The sequence below is a fragment of the Micromys minutus genome (assembly GCF_963924665.1).
Source record: "Micromys minutus genome assembly, chromosome: 2".
In the NCBI taxonomy this organism is placed as follows: domain Eukaryota; kingdom Metazoa; phylum Chordata; class Mammalia; order Rodentia; family Muridae; genus Micromys; species Micromys minutus.
The window spans coordinates 52,149,529-52,159,768 of NC_137971.1; positions in this window are offsets into that span (position 1 = coordinate 52,149,529).

The following is a 10,240-nucleotide window of genomic DNA, read 5'->3' on the forward strand; positions in this document are numbered from 1 at the left end:
CACACTCCCCCCAACCAATTCTTTCACTTAAATTCGTGGCCTCTAATTTTGCAACTGTGGTGACATATATGCATATATGTGTGTGTGTGTGTGTGTGTGTGTGTGTGTATGTACCTCCCAAGTGGGAATTGAATTGGGGTTACCTTTGGAGTGCAGGTATCTTATGGGCAGCTCTACCATCTCTCCTGAGCAATCGTTAAATGATTATTCATCCTGGAGAAGGCGGAGCCATTTGCTTGCAGCCTGTGGGCACTCTCCCTTCAGCCTCTGCAAGGGACTGCTAGTGATCTAACCTTGTCAGGGTCTTTTTCAGATCAGCACAGGTTAGTCATTTATCTTGTGGGGTGTAGGGAACATGCACCAATGTTGAGGGACTTGGTTTTCTCCCTCTGTGGAGAGCTTTTTGGTTGTTTCTAGAAATTTGCAGGAGTTTGACATTGGGCTAGGATAAGGAAGTAAGCTCTGGTAAGAATTTGGCTTTGATCTAGGACAGAGAAGTAGGCTCAGATAAGAATATTTACTTTTGGGCTAATACAGAGCTCAAGGTGAAAGACCCCCGGAGGGTATCTTCCGTCTGAAGAGACCCGTCCCAAGGAACAGCGAGACCACTCACTTCGGATGCAAGTAGCAAGAGGTTTATTTACACAGGTACCTGTGGGCACACAGTCTCTCGGAGGACTTGCGCACCGGACAAAGGGGCAGTCCCCCTTTTTATAGGGCTTGGGGGGCAGAAGCAAGGTACAGAAGCAGAAGCATAGCAACAGGGTTTTAATTGGTTAGTTTAGATGTGGCCAGGGAGTGAGCCCAAGGACATGGCTCCAAGGAAACAGCTCCTGATACCAGCTGGGGCTGCAGCTCCTGAGAATAGTTGCCTTGGGCTTATCTAAGTGTGGGAACTATGGCAGAAAAATGGCTTTAAGGAGGCAACTCCAGGTACTAGTCGGGGGCTGCAGCTTATCTGAAAGCTGGGCTTGTCTGAGTGTCTCCCTATCTTTGTCTATTGCAAGCTGGCCGCCCACTGGTATCTTGCTTGGCCACCTGGGACCCTGACCTAGCCTGCCCCGTGTGTGCACAGCCTTACAGAAATGGCATTTACTGTTGCTAAGCGGGGGTCTTTCAAAGGTAAACTCAGCTGTGGAATGTGGCATTTTTGTTTTTTTTGTCTTGGACATCCTGATAATCCCCTAGAAACATTGATCACTGGAATTTGATTGTTTGTCCCTTGACTTTTTGTTTATTGTCTTGTTCCTTGACCTAGAACTGGCCTTAATAATTGCATGTACTTAGAGTGGTATAAACGCAGATGGTGGAATAAATAAACCCATTTCAGCCTCAGCACTGACTGGGGCCATGCTACAGTGTTGTCTAGTCGTCCTTTTCTTTTTCATCTTCGCTCCCCCTAGAGAACCTGTTGACTGACTGTGCTGGTTTGGTTATTCCTCTCTGTGAGTCTAGGGGCTTAAAGTCAAGCTTGATGACAAATGTGTTCACTGAGCCACAATCACAGTTTGATTGTGAGTTCACTAGCCTAATCACATGTCATGCCCAAAGGACAAGTATTTCAGAGATCTGAGCAATATAGAAGGCCAGCAAGATGTCTCAGTGGATGAAAGGTACTTGCTGCTAATCCTGATAACCGGAGTTCAATCCCTGGGCCCCTGATGAAAGGGGAGAACAACTCTTGAAGTTGTTTTTTTTTTTTTTTTTTTTTTTTTTTGATCCACATATACAGTGGCACATGTGTCTACACACATACAAACATACACATATACACACAAATTAATGTGTATATAAAAATATTTAATGCATAAAAGTAGATGAAGATTTATTGAAGAGTAAATAAATTTAAAGGATGTGGAGACAGCATGGGACAAGGGTACCACTTATCCACATCCCAGTAAAGATGCTGGGAAGTTTGGGAGTCATCGGGTTTTCAGGTTAGCCTACCTTGAAGCTGAGATGGGCCACCCAAATCCCAGGTGTCCCTGGGCCAGGGCAAGTGAGAGCTGAACACATGGTGCTCAATCTGTTTCTGCCCATGCAGATTCAAGTCAGATGGAGATCACAGTGGCTTTTATCCACACGAAGTCCAGGTTCCAACCCGCACATGTCAAGTCCATGTTCTCTCTCCTAACGGTGTGACAGGTATCACCCGCTGTCTCTGAGCTTAGGTGAGCCCAGAATCTCCCAGCACATCAGCACAGTGATGGCTCATGACTGTTGGTGCCTAGATGTCAGCGTAGGGCCCTAAGTGGGCTCATCAGATGCCCGAAGAAGGTGTAGGGAACCTTGGACACCTCAAGACCAAGTTGTTAGCACAAAGCAGATTTATCTGTCCCAGATGGACAAAGGGCAAGCATAAGGGACAAAGACAGGAAGGAGACAGAGGACAAGAAAGATGGGAACAGGGGAGAGGGAAGGAAGAGAGAGCAGGGGTATTTGTCTTGGGGCACAAGGATGTAGGCCTCTGGATAGAGTGGAGACAGATGTGGTCCATGGGCAACTGGTGGTTTGTAAAGGTAAACTGGAAAACCCCGAGAGTTAGGACGAAGTGTTTAATTTTGATTGGGCATGTTTATAGGTGAGCCAAAGGAGGCTTTTGATTTCTGGACTTGAATAATTTGATGGTTGACCTTGGTGGTCAGCCTCAGGAGGAGAAAGTAGCCAAATAAGGGAATAGGCCTTGGTGGTTATCTGAAGAATGTAATCTAAGGTTTTTAGTAAGAAAGAGGGAATGTGGAGAAAGGCAAGGCCTGCCAGAGCCATGTTTGTGAACTGGCCAGAGTTCCTTCAGCAGGTACCTGTAAAGTGGAAAGTTAAGGGTTCTTTAGAAAGTCAGTTGTGTTGGATGGTGTTAGGCTGGGGCAAACACGGGAAGGAATGTTTCTTTGATGCCAACACAGGTGAAAGACTAAGCCAGACTCATGAAGGAATGCTTTGCTTTAGCACAACATCCTTTCACCTGTGTCTACTTCAGTGAAACACTCCTTCCCATGTTTGCTCCAGAAATACATTATCCCACACAACTGACTTTCTAAAGAACCCTTAAGTTTCCACTTCACACCTCAGTCAGACTCAGTTGAGAAGATGGGCAAAATCTTCACAGTGAGAGAAGAAGGCGTGTCCAGGAAAGTGCTGAGCACGTCCCTAGGGCCTTGTCCTGACAGAACTCTTCATGTTACCAGTTTTCCAGACCCACTTCCCAAGTCTGTCCCTTTTATCTACCTACCTACCTACCTATCTATCTATCTATCTATCTATCTATCTATCTATCTATCTATCTATCTATGGAACTTGGTATATAGATTAGGCTGGCCTTAAACTCATAGATCTGGGGATGGAGAGATTGCTCAGTGGTTAAGAGCATTGACTGCTCTTCCAGAGGTCCTGAGTTCAAATTCCAGCAACCACATGGTGGTTCACAACCATCTGTAATGGGATCCGATATCCTCTTCTGGTGTGTCTGAGGACAGATACAGTGTATATTATATGTAATAAAATGAATAAATCTTTTTAAAAAATTCATAGATCTGCCTACCACTAAATCCTGAGTGCTGGGATCAGAGGCTTGCACCATCAAAGCAGGCTTGGTTTATGAGTATTTACCCGCATCTGACTCGCTTGCTTGGTTTTGTTTACTTCCTGTTTAGTTGCATATTTGTATGTGGTACAGTGTTGTAGTTGATATAGGGGTATATTATTCAGCAATGGTCAAATTACGGTAATTAACAGGTTCAATACGTCGGTCATTCCCTTGTTATCACACCACTCAAATACCCCCTTTGTAATTTGCTTTGTTTTCTTCCCTTTTATTTAAATTCTTAAAAAAAAGATTTATTTATTTTATATGCATACACTGTAACTGTTTCCAGACACACCAGAAGAGGGCATCAGATCGCATTTCAGATGGTTGTGAGCCACCATGTGGTTGCTGGGAACTGAACTCTGGACTTTCTGAAGAGTAGTCAGTGCTCTTATCCACCGAGCCATCTCTTCAGCCTAAAAAAAATTTAAATGTATTTGTTTTGCAACATGGCCTGACCATGTAGACTAGGCTGGCTTGAAACTTCTATGTAGATCAGGCTGACCTCAAACTCACAGAGATTCACCAGCCTTTGCCTCTTGATTAAAGGAGGGATTCAAGATGTGTACCACCATACCTGGGTCTTTCCTTCCTTCCTTTCTATTTATTTATTTTTTTGAAGAATTATTTATTTTATGTATATGAGTACATTGTCACTATCTTCGGGCACACAAGAAGAGGGCATTGGATCCCATTACAGATGGTTGTGAGTTACCATGTGGTTGTTGGGAATTGAACTCAAGACCTCTAGAAGAGCAGCCAGTGCTTTTTCCAGCCCTGGCTCTTTTCTTTTTTTAAATTAAAGATTTATTATTTAACATCATGTGTCTGTGATTTTATGCTGTGTATAGATGCAGTGCCCTCAGAGGCCAGAAGAGGGAGATGGAACCCCAGGAGCAGGAATTTCGGTGATTTGTGAAGCATCTGACTTGGGTGCTGGAAATCACTCCGTTCCTCTGGGAGAGCAGAGGATGCTCTTACCTACCATGCCGTTCCCCCAGTCCCACTTCACACCTGTCCTTTCCACCGTTCTGGAAGCCCATCACCCTTGTCCAGGCCTAGCCAAAGGTCATCTGTAGCCACTCCTGACTGTTCTCTGGACCACAGTTTAGCCACTCACTGTCCTTACCAAGCAGCACTTGGTGTTCCTTTAAATCTTGCAAGTCTTGTCATTAGGTGCCAGAATGTCCACCTTCCCCACCTCAAGCCAAAGCTTCCGTCTGAGTCTTTCACAGGAACCACCACTGGGAAAGAGTTTTATGTGTGAACAAGTACAATTGTATAAAAAAGAGAGATTGGCCTGCTGATGTCACGCATGGCCACCCCACCTGCTGTGGATAGGTGTAAGGGGGTATGGGTGCTTTGTAAAATGTCTGCATTTGGCTTTCTCCCTTTAAAAGGATCCCCAGTTGCTAGTGAATTGGTCCTTTAAGAATTCTTAGCTGTTAGAACTGTGCTGGTTGACCCTTGGATTTTTTGAGCTATAAAAAAGCCAGTTGAGGCTGAGGGGGGAGCAGGGCTGGCAGAGCAAGAGGAGACGGCATTTGGTGTAGAAGATATGGTTAGGAGACAGCTGAGCTGAGCGGCTGGAACAGTCATTATAGTTCCGAGCTGCTGGCATTGGGGAAACTGAGAGAAGGAACTATGTAATCAGACTGTTGGGGACCCGGGGGAGGAATGATTGGGAGAAACCTTTGAAGGGGCTGGAAACTGGCAGGGGACTGTAGGGAGTTAAGACTCTGGTTACTGTTCAGAAATAGCTAGCTGTTTTACAGCAGGGTATTATCTTGTTTCAGTTGAAAAGTCCTGGCAGGTCTGTGAGGGTAGGTGCATATGGATGCAGAGACCCACTGAGGCTCACAGAAGCCCGAGGTGGCCAGGCCCTTGGCATAGGGAGCGGATGAAGCCCTGGCTGAGTGTGTATTGAGCAGCATTGATATGTGCACGGCCATGTTGAAGACTCCAATGCCTCATACCCATGGAGATGAAAGGCCTTCCCTGGTCTGAAGCATTTAGATAAGCCAATGAGCTTCCCTTCCTGGGCATTCCTTTCTGCAAAAGGTGTTTAATCCCTGGCTCACCCTGAGTAAGGTGTATGCATTTACACTGGTCATCAAATAAAGCATTGTGAATGAGCAAGGACCTTCTTTTTCCTTTTCCTCAAGGATCAGCATGGGGGTGGGGTGGGGGAAAGGCCTTCATCGGAAAGAGCCCTTGCCTCAATCTCCCAGAGAAGACCTTCTGTCTTTCAGCCTGTGACTCTACTCTTTGAAACCATTTGGAACCAAACCAGGGTCTGTTCCTTCAGGGGCTGTGGCTTTTCCTCCCTGCTTGGTGCATGGACACCCATGGGGGAAGCTTGGACCTCGGACCCCTATTCCCAACTCCCAGAAGTCTGCTAGCTGCGTCTGGGTACAAGGAGCTCAGGAACCAGTGCAGACTCCAGTTTCCCATCTGGAGAAACAAAGGCTGAGGACCTCCATTACCAACTGTATACTGCCTCCCCTGAGTGGCATGCTCTGGCCACTCCTGCATGCCAGCAGCAAAGCCCTGCGTTCCTCCTAGATGACTACACCCTGAGACCTCTACAGAGACTTCCTGTAGAGACAGGCTAACCTGTCTCCCTCTCATCTGGTACATAGTTGGGATGTGCTGTTACAGTATCTCCATCCGAGAATTTGGCCTTGGCCACATCCAGGCTCTGAGTAACAGTGAAGAGAAAAGTGCCAGATGTTTGCCCCTAATATTAAGAGGAAGAAAACCCAACTTCTTCCTTTTGTAGATTTGTGAATTTGTGGTGTTAAGGCCAGAGGGCAACATCCTCTGGGGTCCCTCACCAAGCCTGGAGTGCTCCAATTTGGCTGGAACTGAATTGCCAGTAAGCCCCAGGGACCCTCCTGAGTCAGCCTCTCCAGAGCTGGGTTTATGGGTGAGTTCCTAGCCCCCATTACTACTTCCAGTTCAAGCCTACAACCTTTGGACAATGCACCCAGCATTAGGTCTACATTAATGGTTGCCTTCTTTCTTTACATATTTATTTGGTGTTTTGAGACAAAGTCTCCCATAGCACAGCTGAAGTGAACTCTCTTTGTGACTGAGGATAGATGACCTGGAATTAACCCTGTCTCCACTTCCGACCACACGGAGCTCCCGACCTAGGCTTATTTCTGGCATGGTTTACAGACTATTCTCAGGACTGTTCATATGCATTTGAAAAGGATATTTTCCTATGTTGATTATTTTGTTTCTTTTTTTTTTTTTAAATAAAAAATTTTTAAATGTATATGAGCACACTGTAGCTGTCTTCAGACATACCAGAAGAGGGCATCAGATCCCATTACAGGTGGCTGTGAACCACCATGTGGATGCTGAGAGTTGAACTCAGGACCTTTGCAAGAATAGTCAGTGCTCTTAACTGCTGAGCCATGTCTTCGGCCCCTTTCATTTTGTCTTTCAAGATAGAAATTTTCTGTGTACCCCAGGCTGCCCTGGAACTGGCCTTGAACTCAGAGATTTTCCTCCTCTGTTTCCCAAGTGCTGGCACAAAAGGTGTGCCCCACCAATGCCTGGCATTTATATCTCTTACTTTTAAAGACCTCCATGGGCTAGGGATGTGGTTCAGGTGGTAGAGGATTTATGCAAAGACCTGGATTGAATCCCCAGCATCAGATTAACCATGCTTGGTGGTGCATGCCTGTAACCCCGCGGGTAATAACTCAGGTAGTAGGATGGGAAGACTGGCTGCTCAAGATGGCTCAGCAGAAAAGAGGCATTTGCTGCCAACTCTGATCACTTTAATTTGGTACCTAGAACTCACGTATGGAACAAGAGAGTTCACCTCTGCAAGTTGTCTTCTGATCTCTACAGACATGTTGTGAGACACACGAACTCACACACATACACAAAATGCACATGCTCAGGATAAATACATGAATGTAATAAAAGTGTTGAAAGAAGCTCAATGTCATCCTCAGGTATAGGCTTTGCTTGAGGTCAGCTGGAGTTCTTGAGACTGTCTCAAAAACAAGCTCTCTTTCATCACATAATAGAATGTTACATTTGGCCATCAGAGGGCATGACAGACATTTCTACAAGAAAAGACTTAGTTCCTGGCTTTGCCATGTTCCTCCTGCTAGCTCAGTTCAGTGACCAGGGCATTTTTCAGCTCCAAGCTCCTGCAGGACACTGTGGCCAGTACTCATGTTCACTATGGGGCTATGGAGGGCTTCTAGACATATTTCCTGTCTTAGGGTTGCTGTTGCTGTGATGAAAACACCATGACCAAAAGCAACCCGAGGAGGGTTTCTTTGGCTTACACATCCCAAGGCATAGTCCATTGAGGAAAAGCCAAGGCAGCAGCTCACACCAGGTTCTCACACCAGGTGGGAACCTGGAGGCAGAAACTGATGCAGAGGCCATGGAGGAGTGCTGCTTACTGGCTTTCTGCTCGTGCCTTGCTCAGGCTGTCTTTTTATAGAGCCAGTACCACCACATAGGGGCATCCACAATGGGCTGGGCTGGCCCTTCTCAATCAGTCACTGATTAAGAAAATGAACTATATCTCCTCCTTTAGTTGCTAATTAAAAAAATATGATTTACAGGCCTATTTACAGTTTTTTAAAACGATTTTTTAATTTTTATGTATATTAATGTTTTGCCTCCATGTATGTCTGTGTGAGGGTACCAGATTGTCTGGAACTAGGGTTATGGACGGTTTTGAGTCGCCATGTGGGTGCTGGGAACTAAACTTGGGACCTCTGGAAGAGCAGTCAGTGTTTTCATCTGCTAAGCCATCTCTCTAACCCACAGACTTTGCTTATGGGGGCATTTTCTCACTTTAGCCCTCTTACCTCTCAGATGATTCTAACTTGTGTCAATTTGACATAAAATTAGCAAGCACTCTTCCCAAGAAACATGGTTCATTTTCTGATATGTTCTATAAGGTCAGCACAGCCTGTCAGGAGCTTCTTTACTTCCCAGTGAAGCACAGCCAGCTGTTTCCTCTCCAACAGGGTCTGGGTTCCAGACTTGGGGTTGAACAGGGTCTTTCTGAAATACTATGTTTCAACTTAAAGGCTACTCCCTCTGTTCTGAATGTATGTATGTATGTATGTATGTATGTATGTATGTATTTAGAGACAGGTATCAGGTCTCAGTGGGATGTTCTGGAGAGTGCCCGACACACAGAAACTTGGAAAAGTTCCATTATCAATCACCTTTGCCATCATCGCTAGTATTACTACCATGTGATTAAAGTATGCCAGCAGGCTGGAGAGATGGCTCAGTGGTTAAGAACACTGACTGCTCTTCCAGAAGTCCCAAGTTCAAATCCTGGCTACCACATGGTGGCTCACAATCATCTGTAATGGGATCTGATGCTCTCTTCTGGTGTGTCTGAAGACAGTAACAGTGTACTCATATATAATAAAGAAATAAATCTTTAAACAATAAAAAATAAAGTGTGCCAGTAGTCCAGAACAACCTGTGCATCTTACAGCCTTTAACCCTATTGACATGGGAACCACATTACATAGATTCCCTGCAGGTATTAGAATGAGAACATCTTGGGTAGGATTTTTTGGCCTACTAACATGGAACAGGTACTGCTGTTCTATCCTTCTTACAGCCGAGGAAGCACATAAAGCCCCACAGCTCATACTTAGTAAACCTGGAAATCAAATCTAGTCATTTTAACTTTAAATTTTAACAACGAGATAACCTGGTAATAACCCTTCATGCCATGCACTATTTTATTTGCAGAGAATATTTGACACAGGATAACTGCAAATATTTGCCTGTGTGAAAAAAAGAGTTAAGGCTTCCTGCCAGAAGGGGCTGTCTTAGTTAGGGTTTACTGCTGTGGATAGACACCATGACCAAGGCAAGTCTTATAAAGGATAACATTTAATTGGGGCTGGCTTACAGGTTTAGAGGTTCAGTCCATTATCATCAAGGTGGGAACATGGCAGCATCCAGGCAGACATGGTGCAGGCAGAGTTGAGAGTTCTACATCTTCATCTGAAGGCTGCTAGTGGAAGACTGCCTTCCAGGATGAGGGTCTTAATCCCTGGGCCAAGCATATACAAACCATCACAGGGGGTGTTGGAGGCCTTAAAACTGGAGTTACAGGAAGTTGTGGACCAGCAGAGGGTGGAGAGTCACATCTGGAAGAAAAGGTTTAATCTTGGCTTTGCCATGTTCCTCCAGCCAACATAGTTCCGTGCCCAGCACATCATTTCCAGCTCTAAGCTCCTGCAGGACTCTGGCCAGCACCCATGTCTACTTTGGAGATATGGAGTGTTTCTGGACATACTTCTTTAACAACAGTTTCCCAGACCTCTCAGGACATTTGCACCCCCCCCCACCGCTACTTCAACCTCAACCCCATTCTCAAGTTACTTTACTGTAGTAACTAACAGGTCTTTTCACAAATTCCTCGCTGAGCCCGGAATCTTCCCACTGCCTGGCGAAGGAGATTTTGGCTTAGAGATCACCATTCTCCTCACTACTCTTACTTTCCCATCTTCCTGCAGGAAGTAGCCTCTTTTCTATCTCCCCATCTCTTTCCACCCACGACCCCCAGGTTTAGATAGGCTCTATTGTCATGCTCACTTCGTGATCCCGCCCCCTCATCAACCTACAACCGTCGCACGCACT